This window comes from Hirundo rustica, chromosome 3 (assembly GCF_015227805.2).
Source record: "Hirundo rustica isolate bHirRus1 chromosome 3, bHirRus1.pri.v3, whole genome shotgun sequence".
NCBI classification, from domain to species: Eukaryota; Metazoa; Chordata; class Aves; order Passeriformes; family Hirundinidae; genus Hirundo; species Hirundo rustica.
The window spans coordinates 58,710,101-58,723,662 of record NC_053452.1 but is presented as its reverse complement, the minus strand read 5'-3'; the positions used below and the strand labels follow the sequence as shown (position 1 = coordinate 58,723,662).

Here is a 13,562-nt window from a genome sequence, read left to right as displayed (position 1 = left end):
GCAGTTTGCATGCAGCTACTCTGATTTGAGGCTGAGGAGTTAATTAGCAGTGAAGCGAGCCAAACACAGCACTTGGCCTCAGCACTAAAAATGTCTCCTGGGCACGCACATTTCACCAGCACGGGGAAGAGCTGAGGCTATACTTGGGTCCCCAAGCATCTGCACCACCCGACTCGCACACCTCTCTCATCTCTCGCACAGCGTTACTTGCACAGGCCTGTTACTTTCATCATTTCCCTCATTACTTACAGTGCTTTGGTCTGCTGGCTATCCAAACCAAACTAAATTAAGGAAAAAAGGCAGTGTTCAGGTTGGTCTGGGATTATAGAGGAGCTGATTAGTCAGATGCCAACAGTAATTAGTTTATTTCATGTCTTTAGCACTTATACTAAGTATCCAACAACCTAAGGACGTTTCAAAAGAGCAAAGTTGGCCAAATGAACTTCACTGTCAGTAAGAAAATGTTTAGTTTTGCAATATGCTTGAAATGACACTGAGATTGCAATATTTTCACTATCCAAAATATGTTCTGACTCCAACAGCAAAGCTTTACTGTCACAACTAAACCAATAACTGTTAAAAATAACACTTCTTACAATAAATTAAAAGAGAAAACATCATCGAAAAATAAAACTGCTTTTGCAATTTACGCTTGGTTAAGCCAAACTGGCATTTTAAAATCACTACAGTTACTAAGTGCTGCTTTCCAAGTAGCCAATTCACAATTGGCTAGAAAACACATAATTTAAAAGAGTAGAAAACTAAATAAATTCAAAAAATACAGCAGATTCTATCACTTTAATCATTAACTGAGGACCACAGGAGCATGGAAAAGTATTTATAATTAGCTGAATGATTTCAACAAGCCCTCAAAAACTAATTAGAAACAAGAAATGAAATATTGAAGGGCTCTTAAATTTAAAGCAAAAAATATGAGAGGCAATATAGTATACAAGAGCAAAATTAAATAAGTGTATATGTATTTTAAGTATGGAAATAAGTTTCTGGTACAAAAGTTAAATAAATTAGTCTACCCAAGACCACAACTAACCTATAGGTTGGTTAAAATATTAATTTTGCAGATAGTTTTTGATTCCAATGAAACAGACATTTTAAAACCAAAGGCTAGGCTCACCTTGCATCTACAAGCACTCTCTGTAAAATGAAGAATTAGCAAAATTCACCACTAAGTGCATCACTGTTTATTTGTTCAGTGTCTACCCTGTTATGGCAATAAAACTAAGAGATAAAGTCCTCTAACGACAGTGCAATTGTTTAATAGGCATTTCCAATTTAGAACTTCATGGTCTTTGACGTGGTGCATTAAAGCAACTATCAGGCTTGTATAAATATAGATCATTAATCAACAAGGATAAGTACAAGGCTGTTTACTTAGCGTAATCTCACCTTAGAATAGGAGACAATTAATCGTATATCAAAGTTCAGCAACCACCATGCCCCAATCTGAGTAAGCTCAGTTATTAATTTTGGAAAAAGCTTTTTTGCCAGATCAGATTGGAACTCTTTCATGCTAGTAAATATAAGACAATCCAAGACCAACAAAAACACATACCTGGAACAGTGACATAGTCCAGCCACCAAGAATAAACAGCAAAACAAATTCATAAAGCCCAAGCTTCCAATTACTATACTTTCCTGAAAATAACCTACTTTGGTCTTCTCCAATATTCTATCTCTATTTATAAAAGTGATTCTACATTAAACTCTTGCTCTTTTCACATTATTTTACACTACTCACTGAGTTGCTATATTGCACATCAGTAATACGGGTATTCTCTATGCTAAACATCCCACAGGGGTCACCATAAACAAACCTCACTTTTACTAACCACTAATAAAAGATGAATCAAACCCATACTACAATGAGCAGAACATACAGAATTTGCACTACATAATGGGAAGTGAAAAATTTCCCACCCAATTATAACCATTTTGGAAACTGAGCTGACAAAATATAATTGCACACTCTAGGATTTTCCTGCAAAATTCCTCTTTTTTTTTTTTTCTGCCGCAAAAAGTGAGCATAAACTTCAGTGACTGAAAATAAGTAGAATATCAGGCCTTGGTTATTTTTCATGTTTTAGATCACAGAGGGAAATCTTGGGTTTTACTAGGAGGTTTCTAACTGAGCTACTGAGTAGGGATTATTACTCTGAGAAGTGGAAGAGCTTCAGCTGAGAATTGTACAGCAAAATTACAGAGATGAATCTGTTCCTCTTCACTATTGACAAATCTGAAATCAATCTAGTTTTATTAATGAAAATTCAGTTTCTAAGTCCAGAAAACTGACAGACTAGGTAAACACCTAGGTACTTGCATGTCAAATAAAACTGATACAAGTGCAGTAGTTTTCTACCAGTTTGGATGTGCCTGTAAAAACCTTACACTCATACTAATAAAAAAAAAGTTTTAAAAGCTGGTGCTACCCTTGGTTTTCTAGTAGTAACATACCAGAAAGCTTTTGATTCATAGGAACTCTAAGGTTGGGATTTTTACCCGGGAAACTTGGCACCTTTAATCAAGAGAAAGTTGCAGACTCTGATGGCAAAATTACGGACTTCAGATCAATGTAAGGAGATATAGAAGACTTTTATTAAGTTCCTGTTTTATCTTAGATGCTAATTATGAAAATGTGCTCTCAGCAAGAGACCAGTCTAAGTATTTTTCCAGTGTGGCATTCTGCTTTGCCTGGAAGAATAGGGGTAGATTAAAAAGATATAAAGGGACGTTCAGACCACACACCACAATTGGACTAACCGACGGAATAATTCAACGAGGATGTCACGCGCACCCAGACGCGAATTCCGCATGCGAGTGAGGCATCCCCGCCTTGGAGCCCAAGGTGTCCAGCACGGAGAAGCCCCGTAAGTTCACTGCAACTGCCCACTCACGTCACCCCGGTGAACTACAAAGCCCGTGAAGAGCAGCGAGGCGAATCAACAACGCTCCGGGGATTAGGGCTTCCCGCGGCACTGCCCCGTGCCACCGCGCCGGCACCGGACAGCGATAGCGGGCGGGCCGCCCCAGGCCGCCCGTTCCGCCGGCGCGGCAGAGTCACTGCGGGGCCGCTCGGGCCACGCTCGCCGGGAGCGTCCCCCGCTCCCGCGGCCTCCCGGAGCCTCCCGGAGCGCGCCGAGTCCCGCCCGCGCTCCCCGGCCCGCGCTGGCCGCCGCCCAGCCCGGCCAGGCTCCCGCCCCTGCTCCCGCCCCGGCTCCCGCCCCCGGCTGCCCAGCGCAGCCCGGCCCCGATCCCGATCCCGCTCCCCGCCCGCGCGCGCCAAAGGCCGCGGTCCCGGCGCGGTCCCCGAGCGGCTACGGCCATGGCCATGCCCAGCCCCGGGCTGAGCCCCCCGCCCCGGGGCGGGAAGGGGAGCCGGGGGAGGGAACAGCGGCGGGGAGGCGTTACCCAGCCCTACCCGCCCCCGGGGCCGCGCACCGAGACGAGAGGCGGCAGACGCCCGGCGAGGCCCGGCCCGGGGCGCGGCCCCGCTCCCCGCCGAGAGCATCACTCACGTCGGCCCCGTCCGCTCCCGTGGCGGCCGCGACGTGGCTCGGCGTCTGCTGCGGCCGCCCCGCCTCCCCCCCCTTCCCTCCGCCAGTGGGCTCGTCCGAGCCACCGCTCCCCCCTCCGCAGCGCCGCGCGGGTGGTTCCGCCCAAAACAATCCCGGCTCCCAAGGAAACGGCGCGGGCGCGCAGGGAAGGGCGGGGAAAAAAATACAGAACAAAACAAAACGAGTGAAAAGCGTCAGAAACGGGAGCCCTCCCAGGGGTAATTTATGGTCCTTTTAAAAAAAAAAGTGTCAAAAGCACATATTAGCTCTCAGAATTCGGACTAACAAAAGTTGCTTGCGGAAGAATAAAGTCCCTGGGTAATGAGCTCTCGGGCTCAGGAGGGCAAGTGACAAGTGTTTGGAAGGCAAGCGACGAATGTTTGGAATGCACATAAGCTTTCTGCAAATAACAGCACAGACTGGGTAATTGATTTAAGCGGTGGGGGTTTTTTGTTTGTTTGTTTTGTTTTGGGGGTTTTTTTTGTTTGTTTTGTTTTGTTTGTTTTTTGGGGTTTTTTTTCCTTTCAGGGATAATTACCTAATACACTTAAGCGTATTTGTCATTGAAAAACTGTATATTCATTTCTTCTGTGTAAAAAATGTATTAAAACTAGATGTCGAAGGTCTCTCATGCACTAGAAGGTTTGAGAAATGAGTGCAAGGTTTTTGATGACTGTGGTTGGTTTTTTTGCAGAAGTAAAGTTGGGTAAAATTAACCTTCAGTTGACAGCGATTTGTACAAACTAGAGGTGGGCAAATACTTATGATCCTGAGTTGGTGGAATAGTTCCCAAGCATTGCATCCCTCAAATTCTGTCCATGAATTACACTGGCTTCCAAAAGAATGAACCTTGTGAAACCTGGCTCTCCTGTTCCTCATGTGTTATTAGTGAAAAACACTACTATCTCTTTTTGTACTTACCTGTCCTCTGCTTTCTCAAATGCTTGCATGCACTCAGCTGATAGGTAGGGCTATTTCTTTCTCCATAAGGCAGGTATCCTGGGTTGCCTTGGCATAACACAAATAAAAACCAACTCCTCCGCATCCTTGTGCTTCTCTTTATCCCTAGTGTTTCTCCATTCTTTTATCTCTGTGTCCTTCATAGTACCCCAAACAGCATGAAATAATGGTCTGGAACAACCTGGTCTCACTTTCAGGTTGGCCTTACATTAAACAGGGGATTGGACCAGAAATCCTGATGTTCCTTCCTAAGTAACTTCCTGGCAGCTGAGGGGCTCAGCTGTGGCAAACTCAAAACCAGTCATTTTAATCATTTACATAGAAAGCGGATTTGATATTGTCTAATTTGACCAGCAGTAACAGGCTATAAAACCTTCTAAATAAGCCTGGCACGAGACATCTACAGGGTTTCTATTACTACCAGAAGCTGGTGGTGTCAAGTTTCCAGGAACACTTGTTTCGAAAGAATGTCTTTGAGATTTCTTTGACCATTACACCTTCGACAAACACGAGGCATTTGTGTCATTTGAGATCTAGAAGCAGGTAGTGGTCAGGCCCTTTTTCTATGTCAAGGGAGAATAAATCTGACCTCTTTACCTGATTTGTTTAGTAGGGGTTGTGGGGGGTAGAGACAGATGAGAGCATACTAGAATGCCTATTAATTTTGCAACATAAGGAAAAGAAGGTAAACACATTTTATTTCACTGCAGAAATCTAGGTTTCAGAAGCCACAGGTTCAAACTGTGTGTCCAGACAATGAGGTCATGAACCCTCTGAAAAAAATTTATTGTGTTTTCAGTGTTAGTGTTTCTTGAGCAACATCTCCTGAGGTATAGCTAAATCTCTCCTGACGTTTTCCTGTCCTCAGAACAAGAATGCGAAATCTTTTTGAAAGAAGGTTATCGTTTGAAAAATCCTTGTGTTCTCAGAAAACTTCAGGTACTTTGCCACAGGATGGCGGTGTAACAGCACGTCATTAAGTCATTTTTGTGAAGCGTTCTGGAAGTGTTGGATATTGGAGCTAGAATTTATCTGTAAATAAGTGCAGCATTGTTGCTTTTTAACTTTTCAAAATACAGTTGTTCCCTTTGTATGGTTAGTGCATCTTTGCATATGTTTTAATTAAATTATTTTCCTTTTGTGCTGATTATTAGCTTTACAATAAGCTTTAATAAAGAGTAACAGATCTGAATATCCTTATTGCATCCTGTAGTTAATTTTATTTGTAGACTAATTCTCATTTTTTTTCCCAGAAAAGTATTTATTCTTTGAAATGTACTTGTTTTGTTTCAGAAAGTAATTGTTGATGTGGTTCATCGGATATTTTTTCTTTCTTCTAAAGGATTGAGTTTTTAATCAAGTCAGTTTGGAGACTTTAGTTTGTAGCCCTTCTACATGTTCCTATAACTCTTTTGTTATAACTAACTCCCATAAGCACACTTGGCCTTGGTGAGCTATACGCAAGGGATGCCCTTCCTACCCCATTTGTCAGACCCACCTTTTTAATATTCCACCTGTAAAACAAAGCCAAGGATTCTTCTTTGTATGTGCGTCCATGGAATACGAAAAATAAAAAGAAGAAAACTTGTTCCTGTCTCTGGGTTTCACCGTAAAGCTTCCAGAGGCTGCTGTACTCTCTTCTCCTTCTCGTGTCATTTAGCAACAAAACTGATGTTATGAAAGTAAATATAAGAATAATCATTCTAATATTACTGTAAATCATCAGCATTATTAAGAAGCACTTTTCTCTAGCATAAACATTAATTATTTGCTTTTCCCTCACCTTTTTTCTTTGCTCTTACCTTGCAGTTTTGTTTGTTTGTTTTGTTTTGTTTTTGTTGGGTTTTTGTGGTGGTGGTGTTGTTGTTGTTGTTGTTGTTGTTTTCCTGTTTTTGTTTTTGTTCAGCTTGCCACTGGGTGGCAGCTGCTTCTGCTTCCTATCTTCTGGTGATCACAGCCAAAAAAAATGTTACATGCTAGATTTCTTCTGAAGTCTATTAGGACGGGAATACCAACACACCATTTTTCCATTTAAGCAGTGGGAAAGAGAGTCCTGCTATGTCATGCAACTTGGTAACAAAACCAGCATGGGAGAAGAGCAGAGACTGTTACCCTGGTTTTTCCGAGCCTTTTGATTTTCTTAAATGGAGTCAGATCCTTTTAGTTATTGTACAATATTAAGAGCAGTTTTCTACCTTTCCCATAGATGAAACATAAACAAATCCTTTGTTTTTCATTCTCTGTCCTTTGTTTGCATATTTCTAACCTGAAAACAATTGTAACTGACAATTGGTCTGGCCACTGAGGCTGAGGGGTGGAAACCCCAAAAAGCCAATCTTCTGCTAGACCCAGAAATGTATAAAAAGTAAAAAATAAACAAAGGGGCTCTCTTCTCTCCGCTCTTTCAGCTGGGAGCTGGATCAGAAGAACCTCTGCGAAAATCTCTTGTCTGCGTGTGATTGCTTTGTGTGTCTCGGTGACAAGAGACAGAATCCCACATCTAAATAAACTATATGTTGGGAAAATCCAACCTTGGTTTAACAAAATCTTGCTTGTCTGGAAAACACTTTGTGTTTGAAAGAGTTCAAATCAATGTAAATCTAGGCTAACCCTCCAGCAGGGAAATGGAGAAAGGAGCACCCACAGGTTAGTCAAGCCTCCCAGAGCCACGGAATTGGGCCTGGATGCCAGCCAGAGCAATGGAAAAGGACTGCCACTGGAAGTGTCAGGAAAGTCTGGGGTAATCCTTCAAGCAGTACTGCAATGACCAGAGGAAATCAAGTGGGGTATGTTCCAGCAGCACAAAAATCTACAGAAACACACCTGACTCCTAAACTCCCGGTCAGTAACCAAAGCTAAATTCACAATTTTTAGCTGTTGTTCTAGTTTTCTGTGTATCATTTAAAAATAAGCCACTTCCAAACAGAATATATATTGACCTACATGTGAAAGAAATGTATACCTGCCCAATAGAAATGGACCTCTAAAACTGAACAAGGATATCTATATTTTTAAGTCTTCCTGTTGAAAACCTGATACAAAGTATATTATAAATCTATATCTAGTATTTAGGTATTTTATTATTGCTATAAAGAACCCTGCAGAGATCAGGCTCTACAAAAACTCATTTTGGGATTTTTAAAAAAGCTATGGCAAAAAAAAAAAAAAAATTGCAGACTCTCTGTTTACTCCTTAATAATTTTCATCAATGATTTATAGCTCCCATTCTGACCCATTCATCAGTTTCTTTTGTTTGAAAGCACCTTTTGCTTGGATTCCTTCCAAGCCCTGAATATTTTTCCAGTCTCCAAGCTCCTGCTCTCCCATTCAGTCCGCCCTTAGTTCCATATCCCCACCGCAGCCATAAGAACAGGCTACGTTTTCAAAGCACTAAGGGTGGAGTTTCTCACACCACCACAGACCCCAGCACTCTCACCCAGGGAAGATGGAATTGGTGGTGGCTCTCCTCCACTTTTTCCTGTGTGATCATCTGAACTGTTACAGGGGGCTGTTACAGGGGACTGTGCTTCAGCCTACAGCCATTTCTGCAGCCTGCTGTTACCATTTCCCTCACTAATCAGCCAGTGGGACTAAGTCAGAGAAATACCTGAAATGTGAACTCCAAACCAGCTCCCCTTGCTCAGGCAATACTTCACAGTGTGTCTCTCCCTAGTTCTCCTGTTGTACTACAGCCCCAAAGGCTTTTCTTGAGCTTCATGTTCGGTAAATTTGGATGTTTTCAGAACCTGTTGAGCACAAATTTCCCAGAGCCCACAAAAGGCTTCCTGCCATCTGGCTCTTGTTTTCTATGCCCCATGTACTGCTGGCTTTGAAAGTTCTGCCAGTGGTGCTGTTCTTTAAAAAAATATTGGCACCAATTCACTGTAATAACTGGCCAGATCCAAGAATTGTTCCTATTTCTTTTGATTCCTGTGAGACATTCTGCAAGTCCTGTGGGCACTGTCTAATGGAAATTTCTGGTATTTGATGCTGTCTTTTTCTAGCAGACGCTGAACTGTGCCTGCTGGGGATCTGCCCCCATAGGTGATGCTGTTGCCTGCAGAGGCGTGGCACAGAGTGCCTGTGAGGCACAGATCACAGCAGGACAGACGTGCAGCGCATTCCCCACGGAACCCAACAGCCCTGGGCCATTGTCACTGAAATGCTGCTGCTGGTTCATGTAAACCAAGGGCTATTTGTCTCGATTTTAAAGTTTAAAAAAGGCTGCTCTTCTCAGACACTTTGCCCCTCAGTGCTCTTTGATTAGTTTTGGGGTGACTGTCAGAATAACAATTTTCATGTTATTAAGCATCGCATTTGAAAATCGGGTTTCTTGCCCAGAAATCTGTGTGACTCATTAACAGCCCATCCTCTTGCTATAGGATGTTCTCAGGAGCTAAAGACTGTCAGGTCTTCACCTTGCAATATTCTGTGAATCTTTTTTGATTTGATTCCGCAGTCGAGTCTTTCCTATGTGCAGTTTTGTGACGTAGGACATTGTTTTGCTTTTGTGAGAATACAGTCTGGATATCTTGCATTATTTTCTCTAGCTGAGACAACAGTTGCAGTTTTATCTGTTCTCTAGCAGCATAGGAATTCTTGATTTGGTATCAGTCATCTATCCTAATTCAGGCACCTATTCAGGTGATACTTCTGGCAAGATTTCCTGCATTTTCCAGTCTTTGATGTGCCTAAATAATAAACATTTTTTCGTATTTACAGCTGGCTGCTAGGACTGTGTCAGTGTATTGTCATAGAATGTAGGAACTTGAACTCTGATTCTGATGATAACACCAACACTTTGTCATGGGACGGGACTCTGCATCCTACAAAAGTACCATCCTCCTCATTTCATCTGCTTTGTTGATCTGTATGTCCTTATTCTGTCACATTTTCAAATGTAGTACCACTGGATTTTTTGTTTTCCTGTATCTTAACTCTGTAGACAGCTGCAACGCTCCAAAGCTTTCTGAGTGCTAGAAAAGCTTTTTTTTTTTTTTTTTTTAAGAGGGTATCTTACACAACATGTCAGAAGACTAATGGGTAGTTTGTAGGTCGGGAAGGTGTTGCAGAGTTTGAAAAACAAGTTTGGAAAAAGTTATTAAGATAATTCCAGTTGCTGACAGCATCATCTGTTTAAATTTTTACCCCACTTTCATCCACCTTCCACCTCACTGTTCATGATGACTTATATTTCTGCACTTTCTATGCCAAAAATAGAACATGGTATGCTATAGTCTTTGGGACACATAGCACATGTAAATGACATATCTTTCAGAAATTTACTTTGAATAAAATATAATAGAAGCAAATGATAAAGCTGAACAGCAAATTTTGCATGATTTCTAATGCATAATTTCCTGAACTCAACTTGGGAATTTACACGAGAGTCAGGAAAAAAAGAACTAAGCAATTTTTCCAATTTTGTCTTCAGCAAATGCAAGCTGTAGAATAAAATGACAAGGTCTTTTTGCACAGGGGTATAAAAATGATTAAAGAATAGAGGAGTTTTATACAACATCTATTAAGCTGGAACTGTCATAAACACTTTTATTAGCTGTTTGTAAACACAGATGTTATAGTAGGTTGTATTCACACACATAAGCACACTCACACATATGCATGCCCACACACACACATGCAATTTGTCAAAATATTAAACTAAACCTGAAGGTAATATTCTCACCTTGCTGACATAGTGTTGAAAATCGCTCTGTGGCTCAAGGGTCTTGAACTGATCCCATTCCAAACAGCCCTGAATGGAATATTAACATTTTCTGCCTTACCCTTTTAAGACTTACTTTCAGTAAGATTAAACTGGTTAGAACATCCCTCTTTTAATGAGCCAAGAATAAGCATGGAAATAAACCTACGTGTAAGTGACGAGCAGAAAATGCACTTGGAAATTTCAATAGACACTTTGTGTGGAAAATCGAGGTGGCTTGTCCCTCTTCTCTGAAACTGTCATAGAAGTAAGGAACTATAAACATTCATCTCATTTCAATGACATTTCTAGACAATTGATTTCATCACTAGCTGGAACCATCAGTTAGCAAAACACTGCAGCACTGATCATTGTGTAAAACAGCCTAAGCACGTAGAAAAAGACCAGAACAGCACCTTACAAATAGCAGGCATTTGCAGGGGTCTTTGGAAGCACTTGGGCAACTGGTGGGTAAAATGCAGGAGTTCTCCACACAGTATCTCCTCTGCTTTTCTAACCAGAAGTGGAATAATCATTATGCTTCTGTTCTTCATTTTCTCTTCCACATTCTGCTGCCAAATTGCCCTTAACCTCATCCAAGGACTCCTCAGTAACTCTAAACATTTTGAACAGGGTGGTCAAAGGGTTAAGTTGCACCAGGAGGTGTCAAGGAAGGACTGATAAGAGTTCAACAACCCTCTCTCTGCATGGGCTCCAGGACACAGCTCACGGTTGAGTCCTGTGACTTGGAACAGCAGAGACAGGAACTAAACACAAAGAAGTGCAGCAGTGACCTGGCGTGCACCAGCCTTTGAGGAGCCTGAATACAGAAAGACTCCCACTTTCTTGCAGACTCTTCCAAGAAGAACAGAACTAAAAAGAAAATCAGACATATGGGTTGCATTTCAGGCCCTATTACGTGCTGCTGCTCTGTTTGTGTTTTGCAGCCCCACATGTAAAGAGTGGGTAGCACTCTTTAGGCAGGGTGGTGGCAGCAGTACAGCAGGAGAATACCAAAATCAAGGAGGGACAGGTTTGGGTGCAGGACGTGTGCTCCCCCTGACAGCAAAGTGGAGCACGCTACAGCAGATCACCACAACAGTTTTACTGAACCACTTCCCAAAGCGGTGCTAGTGCAGGATGTTACATGCTGGGATACTCAAGCAGGACCCAGAGCTGCACAGTCCCTCTGCTGTCCACAATTCTTTAGCTTAGCTGTTCTCTGTTAGGTTTCTCTGATGCTCTCTGTCTAGGAAATGAGGAATGATTTTACCCTCTCATCTAGCAGCAGCATGATTCAGTTGTCCCTCGTGTGCAAAGACCTATGGCACACGGTGCTAAGTGCTGGCTGTCAGATTCTCCATGGCTTTAATGCTCTCCACACCTCTGTTAAAGGCAATTGCACAGTCCCTGTATTTCCAGATACTTTTCCAGCAATGCAGAAGCCTCACTAATTAACTCTTTAGATCTTTCTGCTATAAAGGCGGCGCTCAGCTTGCTCACTTCTAGCTTCTCGTTCGTCTGACTTTATTCTGTTGGTTTCTCACATTTGGCAGCAGCCAGAACAAATGAACATTTTAGTGACAGAAGCTTTCACTATTGGAAAAAGATCCTCTCTGTACCTCCTTATTGTCATTTTCCTTACCTTGGTTCCATTAGCCTCTGTGGCCAGAAATCACAGAGGTGAGTTTATCTACCCCATCTTCTGCCCTCTGTGTTCTTTCATGTGCAGAGCAAGGACAGAATTTATTTTTAACTTGGCTACCTTTCCTCCTCCCCAACTCCTCCCTACCTTCTAACAGCAGCACCTGCTCTTAGAAGCCATCCACATTATCCATCTGGGGTTGCTGCCCAAAGTTCCCTCTGGCTCTGTGGATCACATCTTACTTTTGTTAATTTTCATGGTGGTGTTTGAAAAGAAAGTAAAAATACCTTGCTTTTTTCCCAGCTGCTCATGGCTCTATGTCATGGCATTACTCTTTGGAGCAGTTACATGAACTCCTTTACTTCATGCTCATCCCAGTCTTGCAAATGTGCAATGCCTTAGAGGTGCCTTTTGAAATGTTCCCTTCCTTTGAAGATATTTAAAGATAACTAAATTTTTCCTTTGATTCTTTCCTCTTAGCAAGTAGGTGACATCTCAGTGTCTGTTTTCTGACATTTTCTGATTCTTAAATTTAGAGAATTTATGTTTAAGGGAATTTATTCAAAAAAATTGTGCTCTGTGTTCTGACATTTTTTGCAATTTCTTTTGTGGGGGTATTTTGCTGAACTTACAGTACACCCAATTTCAAGGGTCAACTTCTATTTAAAAAGCCTCCTACTGTTGTTTATATTTTAACCACTGTGCTAACTAATGTACCCTGACTCTGAAATAAGATCTGATAAACTTCCACCTATGGGTGGGCCTCACAGTGATCAAATAAATGAGAACAAACACCACAAGACCAGAACTGGGAAGAGATTTAGATACTATGCGCATCTATGAGGGAAAAGAGGAAAGAAGGGGAGGCACAAAAGGATAAATCAACAGTTTACAAGAGATCCCCTCCAACACAATGCCTTGACAAGTCACATCCTTGTCACAAGACAACAGTGAGGAATGCCAATGTGGCAGATGAAAGACACCTCTGTTTGTCATTTTCTTGTGGAAATTACTTACAGAATTACTGTTTTTCTACCAGGAGCAGTTGCTGACAATATTCTCAAGTCCAGTTTTTCCAGGATCAGATGCATTTAGACAGTGATTAATAAGATTTCTTCAAATCTGCATTGCCATCTTTGAATGAAATGGCAATATGAGTGTTCTTTGCTTGCTTCAGAGCATTCACACCAATGTAGGTGGATTTTAATCAGATTTGAGACAATGAGATTGTAAGAACCAGAGCCAAGCCTACACATGGCAACAACTATAGACTATAAGGAAGGAGTATAATTTGTGAAGAAGTATAAAGCTTGAGGAAAGCTTGCAGAAGAGTTTGCTTACCTGATGCATGCAGATTTTCCCAAACTATCCTGGGCATGTGTTAACAAACCTTTGGCTACCACAATCAGCTTCTTTGGTTTTGAAAATCAGTAGGAAAAGCTAATCTGATTAAAATCTCTAACACAGTGTTTATTGATGCTTTCTACAAACTCAGTTAAGACTCACAGCCTTTCAAACCTCTCCATGCAGCAGAAACAGCTGCATACTTACTTATGCAGCTTTTTTTCTTAGACTTTTACCACCAGATGTGCACCATAACACAGTCAGCCAATTTCCACCTCAGTGGAAATGGGGAATACAGAAAAATGGGGAAGGTGCCAAAGATGTTGGACAGGGCAGG

General features: G+C 41.9%; 1 protein-coding gene across 4 annotated transcripts in view; it reads right to left on the bottom strand.

The window, feature by feature from the left end:
* The window catches only part of AHI1 (Abelson helper integration site 1), a 90,700-nt gene extending 87,106 nt beyond the window's left edge, over positions 1–3,594 (bottom strand). For 2 of the 4 annotated variants that reach the window (XM_040060065.1, XM_058419985.1), the window contains exon 1: positions 3,457–3,557. The gene's annotated coding sequence lies outside the window, so the exon portion shown is untranslated. Of the gene's footprint in view, positions 1–2,778; positions 2,977–3,456 lie in introns of those variants that run through there. The other 2 variants (XM_040060064.2, XM_040060066.2) reach the window with 2 other exon arrangements.
* Between the last annotated feature and the right edge of the window lie 9,968 nt (positions 3,595–13,562).